The sequence below is a fragment of the Orbicella faveolata genome, unplaced genomic scaffold, assembly GCF_042242905.1.
Source record: "Orbicella faveolata isolate gen_17 unplaced genomic scaffold, um_ofav_v1 contig_46, whole genome shotgun sequence".
NCBI lineage: Eukaryota > Metazoa > Cnidaria > Anthozoa > Scleractinia > Merulinidae > Orbicella > Orbicella faveolata.
In genome coordinates, this window is record NW_028301576.1 from 18,531,500 (window position 1) to 18,539,935 (window position 8,436).

Sequence of the window (8,436 nt, forward strand, 5' to 3'; positions counted from 1 at the left end):
TTACAACAAGTTTCAAGTTCTGCAAGAACTATTAGGGACTTTAAGCAGCGGGGACGCGGACGGCGACGGGAACGCCGAAACCTGTAAGAGGGCTGGGGAGAGAACGCCGTTGTGTCGAGAATTGACAAACATTAAGCAGCACCGTCGGAAACCGCGGTTTCCGCACTGTCAAGCTTATTGACATTATCGATATTCGTCCTCTGTTTATCAGGATGAACTAGGATCACTTCATTGAAAGAAGTTCGCAATCAACTCTTGATAATCCACGATGAAGGTGTTTTAAACGATCACAAACTTCTACTCTTGTACGATTTAAACCGGTCGAATGATCTCGACCAACCTTATGATTCTTTTCCTGATTTTAACTTCGATAGTTTGAAGACGACGAGTGCCGGTCCAAATTTCGCTTCCACAAACGCAACTTGCCCCTTCTCGCTGAGTTGTACGATGAAGTAAACGAACTTATTATCAGCAGATGTTTAATCAGACTGGCGCGACAAATCAGTGTGCCGACTGATAAAGATCTAAGTAAACCACTGATCTTACGACTGAAAATCGAAACAGCTAAGCAAGTTTTAATGGTGTCTACCCTTTTAAGTGTGTTAGAATTTCACCATGATGAGCCATTTGACATTTGAGTACTTCTCGAAAGGAAAAATTTCGATTGAAATCCGTGTAAGTTGTCTTTATTTACATTAGCGTTCAAAAAGATATTTCACGGTACTCACATGTTCGCCGACTGGCTTGAGTTCGCTTCAGATTTCTCGACGTTTCTTTAAAATGAAATATCTCACATGGCAAGAGAAAACAAGCATTAAAGTTCCTCGAAATTAGTAACACGGGTTATTTAGCGTTGACACAGCAGAGGAAACGAAAGCAAAAACTCACGTTTTCAGACAACGCGAAATAAGCTTCACTCACGTCGGGCCCGAACGCAGAACGTCAACTTGTTTCCCGCCAGTCATGCGCAGTGGACCTTTTGGCTTTTCCCTGATCTTGTGGCGTTCCCGTCGCCGTCCGCGTTGTCTTTGCTTAAAGTCCCTAGTAGCAGAGGACGACATACCCATGGAACATCAGTGGAGCAATTTTAAAGAGGTTAAACTCCACATGCGAAGAGGTAGTCGGCTTTAGGAAACATTAGCACAAGGAGTGGAAATCAGCCGAGACATTAAAGAAGATCGAGTCAAGAAGGAGGAAGAAAGCTATACTGAACAACAGAGCAGAGCGGAAAAGGCAAGGGCACAAAAAGAGTATGCAGAAGCCAACAAAGAGGTCAAGAGAAACATCAAGACAGACAAGACAAGAAGGGGCTACTGTACTCTTCCTTTATTTCTTTCATTTATAGAAAGCCATGATAATGGTGTTCAAACTCTTAAAGTAGACCGAAAAATATAGGACTGTAAATAATCTACTGTACATAAGTTTCTGATTTCTTTATTCAATTCATTGCGTCAAAGACAAGCGTATACACGATTTCCCATGGTTTTACACGGCATATAGTTACTTGTCTAAACTAATTCGAATTACTCGAGTACTGATGAGTTTCTGACTTGCCAGACGGAATTTGCTTGTCTTACAACAGCTCTGCACCATAAATTTACTTCCATCACAAACCTTCAGATCCTGTCCCGATTAAAATACGCTGAACGACAGGTTATCGCACTTTATTGCCTGTAAACATGAACATGAAGGGGCATTTACACTGGGCCGCGAACAGTAATTGATTTATTTTTTTTAATTATCATTTTTTTCTTTAACTATCTTTTTTGGTTATTTCTTTACTTAATTTTACATATTTTTCACATAAATATCATAATTTTTTATGTTCCAGGATGTTCCGGAATGTTCCATGTTCCCGGTTTTATCGATCCGCTCTGGTTGATTTAGCGAGAGCATGCGCTGACAATTGTCTATCGATTACAAGTTTGAATTTTTTTGAAAATGCATGATCGAATTGCGTACTTTTTTAGCTCTTCGTTTATCTGTGCGGCGTTTTCAAATGCTTCTTTAAAAGTTAAGTTTTATGAAAACGTTGGCAACATATGGAATTTTTAACGAACGGATTCACCTATACAAAATATTACTAGGATAGTTTGTCTCCATTGATTCATCTTTCATATTTTAAGATAAAAACTCTGGAGATCACGCTGATTTACGGCGCGCCAATTTTTCAAAATCAGACTACACGCTTTATCTCTGAAAAGAAGTCCTTGGGCCCCAATTTTTTTTTTTTTTTTTTTTCATTCCTTAAACAAGTATTTCATTATGTGTCCGTGGTAGAAGTTTGAAGAAAATCTATCGAGTAGAACATTTTCGCGCGAACGTACTTACGGAGTTTACGCTGAAAGAAAACATAAGTCATGGCCTTAACGTGAGTTCGTAACGATTTTGTAGTCTTTAATCGAAATGCTGCCGCAAATCAGTTAGTGCAAGAGGTGGGTCTTGAGGTTGCAACATGAACCGCGGACTGCAAAGTGAACCGCAAACGTGACGGCAAGAGCAAGGTATCAGGTATCGTGAAGTTCGGTCGAACCTCCCCTCATTGCCGGCCACCTTGAGAACAGAGCAAAATGGCCGTTGTTGAGACATGGCATCATGGGGAGGTAAAGGTGAAACCATTTTTTTTCTTTTTTGCGGGAGTGCAGCATTTTCATTTGTTAAAATGCTTGTTGTGGCATATCAAACGTAGCACAGTCAAAATATATTAACAAAACAGAAACGAGCAGAGACGGAGAGCCTTTTACAATAATCAAAGTGCTCTATGAGCGAACTCGTGAATTTGACAGGAATGATGGTTACGCAAATGCCGTGATCACTAACAAATGCACTCTTTCCAATGTGAAATTTCTATTGTACCTGAAGAAGGCTGGTTTGGCCAGCCGGAATATAGTATACATTTTAAAAAATAATCCTACGTTGTATCGGTTCCTGCTTTTATATTCTTCATTTTCTATGTGAAGCCGATTAGATCACTATTGATCCAACGTATCCCAGCAGGATCATCGTTCGCAGTTGCCTGCTTAAACATTTTATACTCATCATTCTTGTGCTCATGTCGTAGTGAGAACCAGGATTAATGAAGGTAACGGGCAACCCATTTGTCATGCGCGTCACAGCTGAAAAGAGCTGATCGCACCTTTTTAACAATCAAATCTGTTATTGTTGCTACTTTATAATAACTCAAAGTAACAACATCCACACGAAGACATGTGTAAGCTTGACAATTCTAATTATTAAAATGATATATATGTTATTTGCCGGCTGGGAGGTCTGTATGGTGAAAAACTGTGACCGTCCTCGGTCACAGTTTTTCACCATACGGACCGACCATAAGCCGGCAAATAACATGTTTATTTTTTTTTCCCCTGCAGTAAATTGGTTTTACAGATTACAAATGGGTTTGTTTACGCAACTCTTGTCATTGAATCGGCCTGCGCGCCGTCTACTAACGATTTGTAAAAAAATCTCGGCAACGAGCGATTAACTAAGATAGTAGACAAAGAAAGATGTATTAAAAAACAGATTTTTTTCAAACTACTTTGTGTTAGTTGCATTTATTTCACCAGTTAAGTTCTCCAAAGTTGTTTTCGTGGTGTTAAATTTCGTGCGAAGTTTGAAGTTTTACTACAAAAACAATTTCTGTCAGTCGTTGCTTTTAAAATCACTTGTAATGGGACTTTTCTACCGTAAATTTAATAGCGAGGAAATTCGTTAAGTGTATTCCACAGAAATTCTCGTAAATACAGCAACGATCAGAGAGGTAAACTCGACTGAAATTGACTCAAATTTTATGATGGCGAGAGAAACACAGGATTACGCGCCATTACAGCACCAAGCTACAAACAACCAAGCAAACTCTCACAACTTCAAAACACTCAATTGAATTTGCTTACAGTGACTTTCCTCGCCATTTTAAAGTGGGCAGAGATAAACCTGCGTTGACTAATCGTCGATGGACGTGTAAAAAACGCAAAAGATTGACGATTACCGCCAACTTTTAGGAGCGAAATTTAGGCTGCGAAGAAAGAATCCGGCCCGTGGACCGTATCGTAAAAAGCTGGACAGATCACGTGCGTATGATTAGCCAATCAAATTCGAGGATTTAGGAATCCGGTCCGCTCAGATGCTTGAGAATAAAATAAAAATGAATATCCCCTCTGGGTTCTTATCACGAAGTGCGTTCACTGATCTAGGCTCGAGTCTGCTGGACATTCTGTTCTCAACCTTTTCAACCCACCTCCTTCCCTGTCCAATTGTCTCTCCGTCCTTTGTTTTAGGGCGGTTTTCAGTTAAGTGTCGAAAGTAATCAGGCATCACTTTGGTTTTTGTTTTGGTTTTTACTACGGTTTGAGATTGACTGAGTATTCTAATTGGTGCGTAATTGGTTTGCTTTTGGTTTTACTACAATCAATTGAAAATCGCTCTATCATAATGTTGTTTCGATTTTTTGGCAGTTCATTACCCTCGCCTTTGATGAGAATACCATATGTCATTATTGTTAAAGCAGTTTTTGAAAACTCCACGTTTTAATCTTGACCTTTGCCTCAGAGTTTCACAGCGTCGTACAATATTCTAAACCTTAATATGGGTTTCTACGCATCACGTCTCAATCTACGTTCCCTTCGAAATTCTCTGAACTTTCTTACAAAACCTTCGCGAACTTCGCGAACTAACTTACATACGAACTCTCAGAACAGTAAAGATGAAAGTACTTATTCAAAAGTCCCTAAGATTGTTTATTTGACACCAAAAACGTAGGAATTAGACACCGGAGTGCCATATTCAAAACAGGGCGGAGGTGTCATTGATGCGACCTGTCAAAGCAACATCCAAATCATTGTATGAAACCAGTACAGTCTCTCTTTTCGCTCGTCTTCCGACGCCCCCGCTACTAGCGACTCGCGGCATCGCTGCTCGCACGTCACCCTCACAGTCATGCTAGCACGCTTACTTGTTTTACGTTCTTCCCCGCGGTTTTCGAGGAAAAGAGAGACTGCTCGCAGTCTACAAAAAGATCAGTTAATGGGCCCTTAAACGTGACACTAATTTGAAATGTCAGTTTTTCAGTGTTATGTTTTCATATGAATATGCCGAATGAATAGTTGGCTTAGGCCCGTATCGTAATAGACCATTTTACAGTTGTCTGCTCAGTGACCTGGCCTTTCTATGGCAGCGAGGCTAGAGTTGACCTTGTTTTGATACAGACCTCACTGCTTTTGTCATGTAAATGCAGCTAGTTAGCATCAGAACAACTTGTTTTACACAACAAAAGCAGTGAGGTCTGTATCAAAACAAGGTCAACTCAAGCCTCGCTGCCATACAAAGGCCAGGTCACTGAGCAGACAACTGTAAAATGGTCTATTACACAGAATGAAAACTCAAGCATATGCTAAACGCGGCACGCAATCTGTAAGGCGAGGTCCGTGCAATACTTTACACTATTTTCCTTGTAAACGCTAACAATACAATACAATACAATACAGTACTATTTATTAGTTTCTCCGAAATGGGTTTTTCAGAACTCATACTGCTTACACCCATCTTTCCATCGCCAGCTGCATTGACTGTGTTGGCCACTGTCTTTCTATGGCATGGTGTAAAATAATAAAGACTTGTGAGTATTCCGTGAAAATACAAGTGATTCGAGTGATATTCCATGGTATACCACTCGTAAGCGTTGTATAACTTTGTTACTTACTTACTGGCATAAATTACTTTTGTCTCACTGGAGCTCCCACGTGGATTTTCGATGAACTGTAATTGGTTGCGGTTTATCCATACAAATGCAAATTTACCCATAATTTCTTGCGGTTGCGAAGACCGGTCCATCAACTTTACAAGCAGTCAACAGAAAATAGAGTTCCGCGAAATCTCGATCGCTTCAAAAAGCTTTACTTGTTACGATCATATGATCATTTGGTACTTAACCCTGTATCTTAATTATTTGCACGATACTGGCAGTTAAATGCGCTCGCGAACCGAAGACTAAGTGCGCTCTCCCGCTCAAGTTTGGAAGTTGGTGAAAATCGTAATTACTTGTGTTCTATAATATAGAACTGAAATCACTCTAAGAGAATTTCAAATTGTCGTACGCTTTGACGCGCGAATGACAAACAAAACACTTGAATGATCCTTTTGTTCTTGCGTTTTTATAGTCAACAATAATTCTTCACTTGCAAGATATAATTATGTCTTTTAGACAAACTAGTTGTTCACCATTTACATCATATTTAGAGTAACCAGCATCGTAAGAGATTCTGCACAGAAAAGAAACGAGCGCTATAAGTTTTCAGTGTTGTGATATCCGTACGCTTTATGTCTCTCCCCAGCCATTGTAGGCAGATCGAGAAATTTGCAAAGACTCGCAAATGTGTGCTGTTTAACAGTCCTTGGAAAGGCACCGACTTATCATAGTTTCCTTTTATGCGGTGCTGGACAAATTGTAGTGACATATCGTTGATCCAAGTCTTACACTCTGATTTATGTTTATTTTCTGTTCGACAAATAAGCAAATGTTTCATTCAAATCGGTGTTCAAAAGGCTAATTCCAACAACGATAAACGCGTTCACTGAAGCTCAAAAATTAATCAGTAGTTCAAAAGGCTTCAGTAGCCGTCTCGAGAAAAATTTCCCAGCGCTTATCTCGCTTTTCCCTCTGAGCAGAATGTGAAAGATTACTCAGAACGCGGGCAAAGCTAGTTACAATTTCAAATATCTATCTGCACAGGACGACGCCGTACTCTGAGTGCCACTTGAAATAAATTTGGTCACTCTGATAATAGCTTCCAAGTTTGACGGTCGGCCGCAATCGCAAATGTTGGTTAAAGATCGCAGCAAAATCGGGCAGACTGAAAAGTACACTTTCAACCATTACTGAACACCCAAGGGAACAGTGAAAGTGGTGCTAAAGCAAGATTCATGAACTCAGAGAAGCGGCATATATGCGTATTAATGAGCAAAGGGGATCATTATGTAATACGAAATACAGGGAACACGAATTTCAAGAAAATCCCTTTCTGTTATTCTTGACATTTCAGCTTAGTATCTGAATTTGCTTTAAAAAGAAACTTATGCAAGTTACAAGTTCATAAAAAGTTGGACCAGAAACTAAAAATTTAAGATAGAAAAAGAGCATTTTTGAAATCTTATTTAAAATGACTATAAAATCATTTACAATTTGACTCAAATTTCCAATAGTTTTTACGTGTCGTTTATGTCTCCTGGGCGTCTCGATTAAATAAGTATTATTTCGTCTTCATTTCGCAGCCTACAAGTGTGGACTTTTTCAACCTAGAGTCATTTAAAACGAAAATTAAAGTGAGGTTCTCGCCCATTTTTGACGCCATCTCTTCTAAACTGAAGATTGTTCGCTTTCAAATTTCGCGCTTCATCGCGTCACTGTTATGACAATAGGGAGTTTACGAAACCACGACGGCGACGCCGAGGACAACGTCCATTAAAAAATGGATTTATATTTTACCTACGAATCTCGCGATACTCTAAAGCCATTTACTTTGTTTATCACTGTCAAAACTATCGCAAAACTAAATCCGGAACACAGCGATAAATTTGAAATAAAAATTTAAAATATTAGCCGTCGTGGCTCACGTTCTGCAGGCAACGCAAAATTTGGTCATTTCACGTTGTTGTTTTGCAGAGGACGGCAAAGAAATGTACCAAAAATTATAACGCACGTGCACAGACATTGTTCTGCTTATTAATTCTTTTGTTCAGTGACGTTCCCGTTGCCGTTGCCGTCGTGGTTTCGTAAACTCCCTAATGCATGCTTCAGGAAGTATGAACATTTATGACGTCCGGCTGTTCAACGCCATGTCCGAAATGGTCTGGGTCAATACATATTTTTAACTTTTTTATCGATGGTAGTTAGTTAGTAAGATTTTTGTTAATCTTAAGGGAAATAAATTAACCGTTGGCCGAAAAAAAAGCCAAAATATTAAACGTTGGCCTTAAAAGCCACCACCCCATCGAGACCCTCTTCTCCCCTATTGAAGATGATAGTTTTGACTCTGGAAGTGAGCCTGGTGAGTGCTGCCTGGCAAAGTTTTAGGAGAATATTTGCTATGAAGTGAAAGTTGAGACATTTCTGCTTAGAAAGAGGAACCGATGTAAATTTGCCATCAACAAGACAATATTTGTTGGCTACCTCATGACCACGATGGTCTCAGATGAATTCACACAAATAAGCTTGTGGTGTGATCCTGTTTGAAGAGTGACTGGAATCAAGTCTAATGCAGATTTCGTCGCATTTAGTTTTTTCTTTTTTTTTCAAACTGATATTCACACGGCTAGCCAGTCTGGCCCAAGGAGATGGAATAACACAATGAAGTTGGATGGGTATGCCTCGAAAAACCTCGCTATAAAACATCTCCAAGTGGACAAAGTGGAAGGAAATCCAGTTTAAATTAATCCATAGAA